Raw genomic sequence first — 16691 nt, forward strand, 5'->3', positions numbered from 1 at the left:
AACTTTCATATATGACCTTCTATTTTTCTGCCTCTAGTCCTAATCTGCTAATGCAAAGTTCCTCTTACCTGCATCTCCATTAAGTGTCCTCCATATTCTCAAGTTGAGTGAGCTATGATGCAACATCTTCTGTTTCTTTCCTCTTATTTTTCCTCTCTTTTTTCCTCTGGGTACTGGTATGTGCCTTGCACACGTCTGCTGTTTCTGCTTGACAACAGTACAATTTAACTGGACCCCACAAGTCTATCTGCCTTTGATGGAAACAACCATCACTTCTAAGAAGTTCCTACAAAAGACTTCTGTTTCAAGCTGCTGCTAATACACAAGAAGTTTCCTGGTTCTAAAACTGCTTGGCAATTTATTGGTAAGTCAGAAAAAGCCAAGCTCTTTATGCCTAGTTTGTTTTCCCACTTTCAGAGGGTTCCTTTATCTCTCATGCCAATAGATTATTGTCAGATCACAAACCAAATAGGCATTATTACTAGGCATTATTACCAGACAGAACTGAAATCCCAGAAAAGAACAGGAACAAAATATAGGTAGATGTTATGGATTGAATTGTATCCCCCAAAAAGATATGCTAAAATTCTAAGCCCCAGTACTCCAGAATATGATTTTGCTTGAAAATAGATTGTTCACAGACATATTCAAGCTAAAATGTGGTCATAAGGATGGATACTAATCCAATACAACTGCTATCTTTTTAAAAGGGAGACATTTGCACACAGAGACAAAGATGCATAGAGGAAAGATGGCGTGAAGAGACACCAGAAAATGCTACATAAAAATGAAGGCAGAGATTGTAGTGACGCAGGTACTAAGTCAAAGATTGCCAGGAAACCACCAAAAGTTGAGAGAGTTTTTGATAGCTGGATTATATTTTTAAATGGAAGAAGTCACTGAAGCTATTGAATAAAATAATTATTTGTTTCATAAAGAAAAACAAGAACCAAATTGATGTAAACAATTATGATATAAACAAAATTATTTACTTCATTTTATTTAATATATCTACATAGATACACATATTTCTGAAAACTCATTAGTATTTATGACTATGAATTCTCAATGAAAACATATATTTCATAGAAATACTCTAATACATATGTATTTATAATTTTATGAGAGGTTGTTTACTTCATGAATATTAATTATGATTTTAATCTTACTGCTGAAAATACAATATTGATTGTTATATTATTTTGTATTACATCATAATACTTTTTTAGCAACAATAAATCTAGCTTGATTTATAATATATTAACACAAACAGAACCACAAATTAATTTTAAGATTAGTAGTTAAATATATCATAACCAAAATGCAACAGACTAATAGGTGTTCTATACTATGAATTTTCTGTATTATTACTGAGACTTCTATTAGCTCCTTTTTAAGTATATTCATTTAACTGGAAAATTGGCTTAGTACTAATGTATAACCCATTATGCTGTACTTTAAAGAAAAGAATGTCATATTTGTACAGGGACACTATGAATAATAAAAATGGTTATAAATGGTTTCTTATAGAAAGTCTGAGGTAATTTAGAAAACTAATTTTTCTCACACCATAACTAAACATATTGTTAATGATGTCTATGTGAACAACTTCTTTGACCAAATTAACTTTAAAAAATAAAACAAATGTGATATATATAATTATATATCTTAAAAGAGATTTTAGAGAAGGTCAGTTTAAAAAATGAGCCCAAACCATTCAAATAATCTATAGAATGATTTCCCAAGCTTTTAATTTTCAGCTATCTCTTTTTGACATTATATAGAAATGAAAACATTATAATGTATGGTTGGTGAAGAGCAGTAGAGGATGAATACTATGTGGAACTAATTTTTTGCTCTATGATCCTGGTTTCTTTTCTCATTAGTACAAGGTCAAATATTCAGTTATCTTTATTGAGTTTGAAGTTCAAAGTGAACCTCAGCTAAAACAATGGCCTGAATTCCTAGTGGGAAATCTTAAGACCACAAATCAAATAAATTCATGTAATTAAGCACAAGCCATGCAGGTCAAATTTATGTTCAATAAATCTGGACTTGTAAAATTATAACAAAAGTAAAAATTTAATAACTTTATTTTTAATATAAAAAGTCATTTAGTAAAAAAATTGATTTTTGATTGGCAATCATGAAAAGAAGAAATTAAACTGACTAATAATGACTACTGATTACTTTTTGAAAATTATTTCATGCTTTTCCTGAAAAATCATTATGTATTCCACTGTGATTGGAAGCCTACTCTGTGAGCTGCTATGATAGGTAACAGGGACATACAAGATGAACAATTGAGACCAGTTCCATGCAAATGTAATTATAATAAAACGGAGCAAATAAATGCATAAATTAGAGCTGAATTAAGTAGTTTCAGACTATAAATGTTTGGGGAGGGTATTCATCCACCAAACTCTCACAAGACTTTCATATCTGTGGTAGAAGCTAAATTCAGTCCTACAGAGAACATAAAAGTTGCTGTTCTTAAGGATCTTAGAGGATAGTAGGGAGGTATTGTATTCATACACATAATTATATCAGGAAGTGGCGTATTACATATTTCACATAAAATATAGAAGGAACAAAGTGAAAAGGGAATTCAAATAAGTGAAAAGTCACTATTGGCTGAGTTAAAGATATAAAGTTCCTTTAAGATGCAATAAATCGGAAATTTGTCAAGTTGTGGGTAGAATAGGCTATGTAATATCTTTAAAATCTTCCTTCCTAAAAGAACCTTATGAATTTCAGATATGAGTTATTTTTCTGAGATAGTATTCTATTCTAATTTATCATAATTCCTCTTTATTTTGGGGATAATTCAGAGGTCATTGATGATTAGGCATTATAACAACATTTTACTCCTTTTTAATTAAATCCATTTAAACATGAGAGTCATTGAAATTAAAATTAAAGTCTCTAGAAACATGTCAATAAAATCTGGACATGTGAAGAAGCCAGTGAAATTCATTGTCTTTGAAGTTGGCCTTACTCATCTTTCTGAACATATTTTGTAAAAGCAATTAAGTTAAATAAAAGAAAATAACTATAAATGAAACTTGCTTTCACATTTAAATTTCTTACTTTTAGATAATAACAGTCTGATCACTGGCACAAATAAATATATAAATCTCAAAGCAGCAAATCCTGGGGAAGGGGAAAAATCTGATTTCCAGAGTTACCACGTTATTAAATTAAAATGTCTAGTTTCCAATAAAAATTCACAAGGCATACAAAGAAATATAATACAAAAATATAGCCCATTCAGAGAAAAAATTATTAAATCAACAAAAACTGTGAAAAAGATCTGATGGCAGATCTACTGGAGAAAAACTTAAAACAACCGTCTTAAAGGTACTCAAAAAACTAAAGGAAAATATGGAGAAATTCAAGAAAGCAATATATGAGTAAAATGGAAATATTAATAAAGAGATAGAAATCCTAAAACTAAACCCAAAAGAAATTATAGAAATGAAAAGTACAATAAATGAAATAAAAAATTCACTAGAAGAATTCAAAGGCAGAATTGAGCAGGCAGATGAATCAGTGAAGTAGAAAATAGGACAATGAAAATTAGCAAGATTGAAGAATAGATAAATAACTGAAGAAAAGTGGACAAAGCCTAAGAAACTTCAGGACAGAATCAAGTAGACTAACACATCCATTGTGAAAGTTACAAGGAGAAGAGAGATTAAAAAAAAAAAAAGAAAAGAAGAGTAGAGGGGATATTTGGAGAAATAATAGTTGAAACTTTCCCAAATTTGATGAAATGCATATAAAAACACATCCGAGAATCTCAATGAACTCTAAAAGTGAACTCAAACTTACACAAAAGCATATTATAATCAAACTTCAAAGCCAATGATGGAGAATCTTTAAAGCATCAAGAGAGAAGAAACTCATCACCCATAAATGATACTTAATAAGATTTTTAGCTGATTTCTTATCAGACAATTTGGAGGTCAAGCTGCAATGGGCCAATACATTCAAAGTGGTAAAAGAGAAAAACTGTCAATTAAGAATCCTATATTTGACAAAATTGTTTTTTTTAAGTGAGGGAGATATGGTAAAAATACCAGGGACACAAAAGCTGAATGAATTCATTACTACGAGACCAGCCCTGCAAGAAATGTTCAAGGGAATACTATAAGATAAAATTAAAAGACATTAGAAACAACTTAAAGCTATATGGACAAAGATTTTAATGAGATAAATATATGAGCAATTATAAAAGCTAGTAATATTGTAACAAGGGTTTGTAACTATACTTTTTGTTTTTCACACAATTTAAGAAACTAAAATATATATTTAAAATAGTCTAGAAGCTAGTATTATAATTTTTGTTTGTAACTGTATATTTAGTTTTCTAAATAATTTCTAAGACTAATGCATTTAAAAATATTAGCTTATGTTTTGGGACATATGATTAATAAAAATTTAATTTTGTGACATTAACAACCAAAAGGTTTAGAGATGAAGGTATAAAGGAACAAACTTTGCTGTAAATTAAAAATAGATTGTGTCTCTAATGTACCCACAAAACATAGACATAGAATATATAACTTCAAAATAGAATCAAAATAAAGACATTCACAAACAAAAAATGAACAAAAAATGAGGAAATTAATCACCAGAGTTGAGTCCTGTAGGAAAAGTTAAAAGAAGTTCTTCAGGCAGAAGAAAAATGATATTGGTTAATTTGGATCTACAAAGAAATGAGAGTAATGAATAAATAAATGAAAGTGGAATAAATTATATGTTTTAAAAATATGTCTTAATTCTAAAATATAACTGCTTGAAATAGTAACAATATAGTCGGTGATGATAGTAAATGGATAATTGGAATGTATTTATAGCAATGCCATATTAATTCTTCCAATCTATGAACATAGATGTCTTTTCAGTTATTTGTATCTTTTACAACTTATTTCATCAATATTGCATTGTTTTCAATGTATAGATATTTCATCTCCTTGGTTATATTTACTATTTTTAATGCTATCTTAAATGAGATTGTTTTTAAATTTCTTTTTTAGATAGTTTATTGTTAGTGTATGGAAGTACAACTGATTTTTGGATGATTTTGTATTCTACAACTGTACTGAATTTATTTATTCTAACAGTTTTTTGGTGGAGTGTTTAGAATAATATAAGATCATGTCATATGCAAACAAAGACAATTTTACTTTTTCCTTTCCAATTTAGATGCTTTTATTTAATTTCTTCTTGCCTAATTGCTCAGGGTAGGACTTGCAGGATTATGTTGAATAGAAATTGCAAGATATCCTTGTTTTGTTCCTGACCTTAGAGGAAATATTTTCAGGTAGGTATGACGTTAGCTGTGGGTTTATCATATAATACTTTATTTTGTTAAGGTACATTCTTTCTAGAACTAATTCATTGACAGTTTCTATAATAAAAGAATGTTAAATTTGGTCAAATGCATTGTCTGAATTTATTAAAATAATCATGTGATTTTTATCCTTAATTATGTTAATGTGATATATCACATTTGTTAATTTGAGTATTTTGAACCATCTCTGCAACTCAGGAATAAATCCCCCTTGGTTATAGTTATGATTCTTTCAATATGCTATTAAAATCAGTTTGATAATATTTTATTCAAGAGCTATTAGGTACTTGGTTAAAACACACAGAATCTAAAAGAAAATTATTCATTAAATTGAGCTCAGTTTCTTAAAGTTTCACGTTATCATGGTTGAACTTATATGTAATAGGTCATATAAACATAGGAATAATTTTTCATTTATGTTCCATTGCTATATATTTTTTGTTTCCTACATCCAACTGGAGAATCAGAATGATGATTTTTCTCTTGTGGAATATTCATTAATTCTGTTCCTCTTAACCAAAAATGTATGAATGTTAGTATTGCTGCTTATTCATATTTATCTATTTATTTAAATCATGAAATTGATTATTATAAATAAAATTTGCTGAAATTTTTTTCAGTATTAAAGAAAACATCTTTAAAGCCTAAAATAGTTGCCTGAATTGTGACTTAATTTACTCATTTCCTGAGAGGCTGCTTTGAAAGAAAAGCACAAGCAGATAGTCAACTGAAAAAGATGATGAGGTTATCCAGGACATGGTAGATTCATACTAGTTCCTAAACCTCAGTAGCAATTCATGACACAACTTAGACAATGACTTTATCTATTTTAGTGCATTGTTAACGTATAGTAATGTAAAAAAATTCTAAACTGCTATAAAAATTTTCAATTAAGAATAAAAACGAGATGGGGGAAGTATGTGCAAATTTCTTATTTATTAGGTAATGTCAAATAATATCTAACAAAATATGTACAAACAAATTCAAAGACAAAATTGCAGAAATAATTATTCAAATAAAATCAAAATTACAGTTTGTACTTGTACTGAGAGATATAAAATTGAGTTTTTCTTATCTCCTGTTCCTATAATCTCAGGTTTTCTGAAACTTCCTTCCATCCCTTAGTAGCTAAACTTTGGGAAGACAAAAATAAATGAGTATTGTCATTGTTCTAATAGAGCATGTGTGAAATGTTGGATTAGTCCTAGATGTCATGTAGTTTATTTTCTCATATTTTTAAAAGCCAAAGTTTTGCAATATCCTCAATATTGTGCTCCTGGATTCTGGTAACCAGATTAAATCCTATGAAAATTTTCGTTATTCATGCCATGACTATGGGTAAAGGCTCTATACTAAATATATGAGTAAAATAAAAGAATATGCAGGGATTCAAAAAAATAGATCACCTACTACATAAATTTCAACATAACTTTTTTTATTAATTTACTTTTGTCATTTTTTTTTGAGCTTGTAGCATGTGTCAGGTGAGAGTATAACACTGTCCCTTCCCTAGAGAACTCACAGGCTAGTGGAAAAGACAGACTTGAGACAAATAAGCTATGATAGTGGCAGGTCCTTATTGGTATGTGCTGAGAGGGCTCTTCAAGCTTAGGAAGAAAGTAAATGGATGAAAAAATAGATCCTTTCTATAAATCATATCAAAGTTTTAGTTAATAATATTATGATTCTTTCTTGTCGTTTAATTTTTTCTCCCTTAAAGTTCTGAGAGAAATTTAAAGAAATGCATGGTTTTTTACAAAGGTATTGAATGTTAAATTTAGTCTGGTTGCTTTTTTTTACTGCTCAATTCACGTCTCATAAAAGTGTCAAATGATTTAGAGACAATATTGAAAGTGTAATATTTTAAGCACATGCTTTTAATTTTGATGCATTTTTCTCACCTTTAACTCTAAGAATCTAGAATTCTAATTTCAGTTATCTTGTTACTTTGTGCCTAGCAGTGAAAATTATTCATGTTCACAACCAAGTCTCAATGTTTTTATACTTAATGTTAAAAGTAGCATAGATAAGAGGTAAAATTATGTCTCTTTTAATATCTGTATTTACTCACTCTTTGAATAGCTCACATGTCCACACACACATTTTTCTCTATCCATTTAACTTTATTGCACTTTAATTAAGCATGCTGAGATCAATTTTGGTTTTCTCGGACTTCCATGATGACTGCCCTTCTCAATGTTTTGTGTGCTTAACAACCAGACCTGCATAAAAAAGAAAAACCATATCTGGTTGTCATCTGCCAAGAAGTGGAAGGTTGCATGCAACAGCAGGCTGACTGAAAGTTTCTAAACAAATGATTTGTGATGAGATTTGCCTCTCCTTTATGGACTCTACCTTGGTGTGAATGCTATGTTCAATTTGAGATTATAAAAACCTGGAAGTTAGCACAAGGTGAATTTCAATAAATTGAATTTATGATGGGTATGAAGGATAATTTGCTGACAGCTTTAAATTGTAAGCACTTGTTTCACTTGTAAATATATCCAAATTGCTTTGTTTTTCTCATAAGAGATTCAACATCTTGAAACAAAGATTTGCTATCAAACAAGCTCTCCAGCAAACATCTGCTCCCTGTCTCTAAAGCCCTGAGACAGGTAAAATATAACTTTGGCTATATAGGCTATGTTTTAAAGCTTTGGCAATGCATAGGAACTTATTCATTAATTTTGTATCCGTAAAAGGATTAACATTCTTCATTAAAAAGTGAAAACATCAGACCTGTTTCAAATATATCCTTCTAGTCTGGAGCATCCACTGTAGCCCTATATAAATATGAAGCTATATCAATGCAAATAACATGATAATAAAATATTAGCTGTTCCCATTTTAATGCTGAAATATTTGTGTGTTTAATGTTTGGGGATATTCACTAGGTATTTATACATAAAAATATGACCACATATTATCAAAGTTAGAAATGTATAGAGGAATTTTTCCTCTGGAGGGCTTCTTGATCTATAAATTTTCATTTGTCCATATTTATAGAAATGTAGAATGTTAATAGAAGATACTATGCAAGAAAGAGCCCATAAATTAACAAACATGAAAATGTACACAAAGTCACTAAGTGATCTCTTAAATGCTTGGAGATATCATTGTATTAAAAGAATTTAAAAGTGAGATAATAGTAACTGTGGGAAATGAATTGATGTTGAGCAAATTAAAACATATATGAATTGCTGGTGAGAGTATAAATTGTTACAACCACTTTTAAAGGCACTTGACCATTTCTAGTAAATGTGAAGGTAAATGTACATCTGTGATTTAGCAAATCTACACCTAACCATATACCTTAGTAATTCTGTCAAATTATGTAAATTTAAATTTTCTGATAGCCCCATTACAAATGAATGATACAAACTATAATATTTTATTTAACTTATATCTAAAATATCATCTCAATATGTAATCATTATGAAAGTATTGATGATATATATTATAATTTCCTGTACTGTCTTCAAAATCAAGTGTTTATTTCATACTTAGATTACATCTCAAATTGGAACAACCACATTCAAGTGCTCAACAGCCACGTGTGGCCAGTGTCTCCTGTACTAGACATTCAGTCTTATAAAACTCTTTCATCTGTGCCTCGGAAAGCATATACAAGAATGTTCAGAGTAGTGGTGTTTTAAATAGCTGCATCAGTCAAGGCTGAATCAGTAAAACAGCCCATACCCACAGTCGTGGAGAGGGGAATTTGGAATTAAAAGGTACTCGCAATAGTATCAAAAGTGCTGAAAACTCTCCAGAACCAAAGATCAGTGATCCTGAGATAGTAAGCAGCTTCACCCCTTGAGTGGGTAGAATAAAAACAGAATGTGACTGCTTAGAATCACTTATAGAAATGTTAGTGATCTTGCCTCCATCTCTTTCCATTTTCAACTTAAAAAAATTCCCTACACTCACCATATGTTCCAATCATATCAATCTACATGTAGTTCCCAAAATATACTCTTTTGTGCTTTTATTTCACATCTTCATGCCATTGCATATATAGTAAAATGGCTTGAAATGCTCTTAACAACACTCTTCCTGATCACATTCTGCTTTCTTTGACCTCAGACAGATGTTAACCTTTTTAATAAGAAAATTCTCTACCTTTTCCTCACCTCCCACTTGCTGTGCTGGGTTAGCCACTCTTCTGTACAACCATAGCACTAAACATACTCTTATTTGCCTAAACATACTCTTATTTAAATACTTCTCATGTTTTTTTGTAATAGTGGTCTTAATTTTCAGCTTTTTCCACTATATCATAATATATTTGACAGTAGGTATTTTTATAATTTCTATATTGCCAGCTATTGGCACATAGTAGGTATTGGAATGAACTTGATAAATAAGATGTTCAATTAAAAAACTTCTAACACAAACACACTTTGGAATTAAAATGATTTGGTTTACATATGCTTCCCAAAATTATGTTAGTTATAACTATTGAGACTGTCTGTAATGCCAGATCATGACTAGCCAAGACAGAGACAAAGTTCAAAGAAAACTATATCTAATCAATGAACTCTGGCCACTATAATTTAATTTAGGAAAATATTAATTCTTCTTTTCATATATTTATAACTTAATAATTTATTAATGGTTAATGTACTACAAATAATGTAGAAAATAAGAAAATATAAAGTAATTTTTACAAAGCAGAGAAATAAGACAGTAAGGAATATTAAAATTTCCTTGCAGCTTTGATAATTATTCAAGAAAAAAAGGAAAAGAAAAGAAAAATTCCAGTTTCTTAAATAGTAAGAGGCTGAATTTGTTTGGGAAACTTTTGTTTATTTGTATTTATTATGTAATATAAAAATAACCTCTACTAGGAACTGTTTATCCTTTTTATTGAATTCAGGGGGAAAAATACTTTCACATACCTAACTCTGCATGGTAGTGTAACTAATGTGAAACTCTGTAATCAAATCTGAAAACTGACCATGTTTCTCTTCTTGAATTCAGTCTAAAAGAGATGCCAGATATTTATAAAATGGCAGGAAGAGTGAAAGAGTATGTGGACGAGCAAAGTGTATCTATTTTAGTACAATAATGTATTTGCAGAGTCTTTGAAGGTATTTTATTTGTTTCTATATTTAAAACAAGAATAAAATTTATATTTATTCCTATCAGAAATATAAGCATCAACAAAGCTAATAAGTATATGTGCTTTGGCTGGGTTTATTGATCCTTGAAATTTTCTTGGAATTAAAACCAGTGTTATTTTCCTAGCAGCTATCTATTTTTGAGCACCAGGAAAGTGGAGTCCTTTGGAAACAATGCCTTTGTATAGGAATATATGTGTGTTTGAGAGAGAATATTTTTGTGCTCAGGTTTAATATGAATGAGTCAGTTCAATTCTGAACATTTCTTAAAATTCTGATTTGGGGGCCACAGGGAAAATATGCATTAACATAACAAAGACAAAGAACTTCAGACATCATTTCCACGAATATGGAATATGGATAGTTTGAGTCAATAACTCCCTTTCCAAACGAGGTAAATTTTAAAAATTTGTTTCATCTTTTCTATTTTTGGCTATTTATTTGGATCAAGAATACTGGATGGGTCTCAGCACTTCAATTTACTTTGCTTTACAGAGACTTATTTTCTTTAGCAAAGCAATGACTTAAGCACATACAATGTCTAGCGAAAATGGAGGCTTCTCAATATGATATGTGAATTCCAGAGGAAAGAATGTCTGGCCAATGCCCAGTATTTAGAAATAGCCCATGCCAATAAAATGTTTTGAAGTATTTTTATTTCTGACATTCTTCATCTTTTCCTTATTATCTGCTTTAGTGCTCATTACTGAGCACTTTTATTTTTCATGAAGTTTGTCTGAGTAAATTATAGCTTGCCTTCTTATTGAGAGACTCACTCACCAATCATCCTAGCATAGATTCCTGCAGAAAACTTCTCCTAGTAACACAGGACCCAAGAGGGAGCTGGAGATCTAGTCAGATGGGATACCATGAAAACCTGTTTTCTCCATGGTTTTTATTGTGTAAAATATGATTTTTCTGCACTTCAAATTTTGTTAGTGTGATTTGTGTGGCTGAAATTCCTATATCCTTTTACTTTTCATTCTTTTATAAGTTCTTCGTATTTTAAAATCATTAAAATAAATTTAGTTTGATTATTTGTAGATGAGTTCTGCATAATTTTCTAGGTAATTAAATTTAAGAAACTTCAATGGCTCTATAAAATATTTGCAAAATTTTTTGTTGCCAAATGCTATATTAGTATATGTAGAAATTTATGTATACAGATGGTCAAGTCCTTATTTAACTTTCTCAAAATTCTTCTAATAATTATAATTTAGCTTGTCTCACAATTCCATTCTTCACATGAAAGATGGAGAATATATGTATTAAGGTTAATGCAAAAGTAATTGTGGTTTTAGCATTGTTGAAATTTACCATTCGATATTGGAATACATTCTTAAATAAATGTGGTTATGTCATACATCATTTTAATTTGGATTTCTTGTTTTATTTATTTATTTATTGTTGCTAATGCCTTATTATTTGCTGTTTATTTTATATTTATTTTAGACTATGGAAATGATGTTAGACAAAAAGCAAATTTAGGTGATTTTCTTATTTGAATTCAAAATGGATCACAAAGCAGCAGACACAACTCACAATATCAACAACACTTTAGGCTCAGGAATTGCTAACAAATGTACAGTGAGTGCAGTAGTGGTTCAAGAAGTTTTGCAAAGGAAATGAGAGCCTTGAAGATGAGGAGCACAGTGACCGACCCTCAGAAGTTGACAATGACCAACTGAGAGCAATCATCTAAGCTGATCCTCTTACAACTTTAGATGAAGTTGCTGAAAAACTCAACATTGACCATTTTACTCTCGCTCAGCATTTGAAGCAAATTGGAAAGGTGAAAAAGCTCAATAAATGGGTGCCTCATGAGCTGACTGAAAACTAAAAAAAAATCATCATTTTAAGCTGTGGTCTTCTCTTATTGTATGCAACAAGAACAAACCATTTGTTGATCAGATTGTGATGTGCAATGAAAAGTGGCTTTTATACAACAACTGGTGATGACCAGCTCAGTGAATGGACTGAGAGGAAGTTCCAAAGGACTTCCCAAAGCCAAACTTGCACCAAAAATAGGTCATGGTCACTGTTTGGTGGTCTGCTGCTGGTCTGATCCCCTGCAGTTTTATGAATTCCCGGGAAACCATTAGATCTGAGAAGTCTGCTCAGCAAATCAATGAAATGCATCAAAAGCTGTAAGGCCTGCAGTGGGCACTGATCAACAGAAAGGGCCCAATTTTTCTCTATAACAATGCCCAACCGCACTTTGCACAATGAACACTTCAAAAGTGGAACCAGGCCGGGCGCGGTGGCTCACGCTTGTAATCCTAGCACTCTGGGAGGCCGAGGCGGGCGGATTGCTCAAGGTCAGGAGTTCAAAACCAGCCTGAGCAAGACCCCGTCTCTACTATAAAAATAGAAAGAAATCAATTGGCCAACTAATATATATATATAAAAAAAAAAATTAGCCGGGCATGGTGGCTCGTGCCTGTAGTCCCAGCAACTCGGGAGGCTGAGGCAGTAGGATTGCTTGAGCCCAGGAGTTTGAGGTTGCTGTGAGCTAGGCTGACGCCATGGCACTCTCTCTAGCCTAGGCAAGAAAGCGAGACTCTGTCTCAAAAAAAAAAAAAAAAAAGTGGAACCAATTGGGTTAGGAGGTTTTGCCTCATCTGCTATATTCACCTGGCCTCTCGCCAACAGACTACCACTTCTTCAAACATCTCTATAACTTTTTGCAGGGAAAACACTTCCACAACTGGCAGTATGCAGAAAATGCTTTCCAAGAGTTCATGGAATCCCGAAGCACGGATTTTCACACTACAGGAATAAACAAACTTATTTCACATTGGTAACAATGTGTTAATTGTAATTGTTCCAATTTTTATTAATAAAGATGTGTTTGAGCCTAGTTGTAATGATTTAAAATTCATGGTCTAAAACTGCAATTACTTTTGCACCAACCTAATAATCTGCTAAGACTTTTTGTGTAGGCTAATTTTTTGAAATATAAAATGTGAGGAGTTGAGCTTATGACAGCATTGTGTATTTGGAATAATTATCAAAGTGGAAAATATAATACCTCATATTCTTTTTTAATAATAGATAATGTATGTAATCTATAAATTAACACAGCACTATATTTTATACATTATACTATTGTGTGCTGTCGGATTGGCCAAACCATTTTTGTTTATTTCGATGCATGTAAAAGTGAAGAAATTCCCCTGCAAAAATATGTATTTCTTTAATCTTATAAATGTATATTTGAAATTGTCATTGTTTCTGAGAAAAAACCTGTGTGAATGAACTTATTTAAGAGAAAATAACTATCATGTTCAACTATCAGTAAGATGAAACAGGCATTTGCCAATGACCTGCAACTAGAAACATCATGAATAGAATGCTAAGTATACATAGAAAAGAGCAAGAAAAATCTTGTAAAATGTATTAAAGAAATAATTAAAATGTAAATTTGAGAATGTTTTAATCTTAATATAAAACACTTAAATAAATTTAGCTAAAATATAACTTACACTTTTGAGATTTGGTCCCTGACTAAAAAGCTTATATTTTTCCCATGATTTATGATATATTATGCTTTCCATTAAAACTGAAAAACATTGTTGTTTTTTGTTTGCTACATCAGACTCCTTGTTCAATTATACTGGTAAAGATGGGCTAGTAGTAAAAAAAAAAAAGCCACATAAAATTATTTTCTTCTAGGAAAGAGAGTACATTCAAAAGGGTGAAATATTTTTTCTTAAACTTTATGGATTTTTTTTTTATTTCAGCTCTAAGGATTTTTTTTTTCTCTCCACTTCAGAAAACCGTCTTTCTAGTGGATCTTTGATTTTCTTTTGTTTTGAAGTGCCACAGTATTCTTTAACTTCCATAACGAAAAAAAAAAAAAAATCTATGTCATGTTGACTTGGTTACCAAAGAGATTCCAACAAATTCCATAGTCATGTACATCATTCTTATTTTTATGAACAAAGTTCATAACCAAGAAGGTAGCTTTCTGGAAATGTACCAAGACCAGAATCAAATGGATCTAATATAATTAATATCTTCTACTTGACTATTAAGCCAGGTTAAAATCTGTAAAGAAATATGGAATTAAAAAGTCTGAATTTCTTTGCAATCTTCGCATTGTATACTGACTCTTGCATAGTTAGTGAAAATAATGATAATGCCATAGGTAGGTAATTATTGTGACTTACCAAAATAATTTGTTGGGTAATGTGCATTAACATATTATACTCACAAGAATAGATGATTAAAGTAAATTAATATTTCAAATACAATTTATACTAATACATTTCTAATCATTCTTTTTCTGTTAGTTTACATTTCTGCAAGATATATATATATATAATTTATATATTACCTTGACTTTTATATTCAGACAAAAGAGAGGAAAAAAGAAGCTCATACTACTTTCTAAAAGCCTCCTAATAAAATTTTCATTATTCCTTCATTATATTTTAACATATTTAGGTAATAGGAGTCCAATTATAATGTCTAAAATTCTATGAGTCTAGAAAATATTTAAACAATAAAAATCCAATGACCTAGGAAAACAGTTTGTAAAATTATGCTGAGAATCATATCAAATATGATGAAAAGAGTTTTGACATTTCTGTAGGTCAAAGTGCAAATCATCATAAAGTTTATTTGTATTAATATTACATCTTACCATTCAAAAGAAATTGTTTTGATATCAATTCCGAATAGCATTTTGCTATATGAAAAGGTTTACGGCATTATTATTTTTAATGTATAAAATCAGGTAAATGGAATTAAATGCAAAATACAACTGTATGCTTCTGAAAGCAATCTGATTCATCAGGTAGCCAAGGACAAACAGATTTATTGGCAAGATGAAAAGAAGGGGGAAAACAATAGCTGAGTGAATATAAAAATATCAGATAAACTGTGGGATTATATATTGGATCATATAAACCTCTGGACTGTGTCTCCAGACAAAATATATCTTTGTTGTCAGCTCTGCTGGTACCAAGCTGCAGAATTTGGAAAGTTATTCCAAAATTTAAAATTGAAGAAACAATTAAATGAGAGAAAGGAAGCATGCCGCCCCCAAAAAAAGGCTAATTTTAAAAGTACACTTCATCATTATTATATTTAAATAAGGTTCTTGATCACTTGATCTGACCCTGTGTGGTGCATAGCAACTGCAATTGCACAATATATTTGAATGAGGATTATTATAATTTACTAAGAGGTGCTGCAGGGGATTAGGAAACTTGGAAGGCCAGTGCTGCACTTCCGTAATAGACATCTCTGCCAGATAATTAACCTTGCTGTTTGTTTAGCATTCACCGAATGCTTCATTACTGATTCAGTCAATTATCTCCTGGTAATGACCGCTACAGAAGGTAGAATTGCTTAATTAAAATTATTTAGACCAAGAAGGAACTTTGATTGGGCTATGCATATTAGAAAGGCTTGATTAATCTCGATGAGATACATAACTCATTTAAAGCTTTACTTTATTATCTCAAAATGCCAAATTCATCCTTTTTCCAGTTGAAAATAAATATAATATTTTATCCTTAGCCAATCACATTTTTAAAAAATGAGACAGCAGCAAGGGGGTGGATGAAAATCAGCCTTCTCGGTGCTAACTTTACTATAAAATGTTTGAAAGCTAAAAGTGGAATCCTATTTATTTCATAAAATGCAATTGAGGTAAATTAGGAATTCTTATTTCCTGAAGGAATGGTGTACCTGGACAAACAAAAATGGCAGTTTGTGTACATACCAGTTAAAAGATGCAAATATATTTCATTTTCACTTTTCTTCATACACATACACAGGTTAATTATCTCGTCCTTTCTTCAAGGCACATTTGAATATGACCACCTGATTTTAGAATTGGCCAGTTGATATTCTTTGTACATGAGTCATATGCAATGATAACTTTTGTACAAGAGTCAGAATGCGAGACAGAACATATCTATTCCATTTCAGCACCAATATTAGTTTTATTTTGTCTTCACTTTAGTAAAGAACTACTTTTTTTAAATGAAGATACATTTCATTGTTTTGCCTCATTTCTACCTATAACTAGATCAAAGAATAGTATTTAATCTTCTTGGCATCATAGTCCAAAATTTTATAAGTGAACTTTATTAAGGGGCAGTCAAGGAAAAATTGACTATATTTTGGGTTTGTTTTTCTTTTCTTTGGTTAGGAGCTACTGGTTTTATATATATATATATATATATATATATATA

This window comes from Microcebus murinus, chromosome 1, assembly GCF_040939455.1.
Source record: "Microcebus murinus isolate Inina chromosome 1, M.murinus_Inina_mat1.0, whole genome shotgun sequence".
In the NCBI taxonomy this organism is placed as follows: Eukaryota; Metazoa; Chordata; class Mammalia; order Primates; family Cheirogaleidae; genus Microcebus; species Microcebus murinus.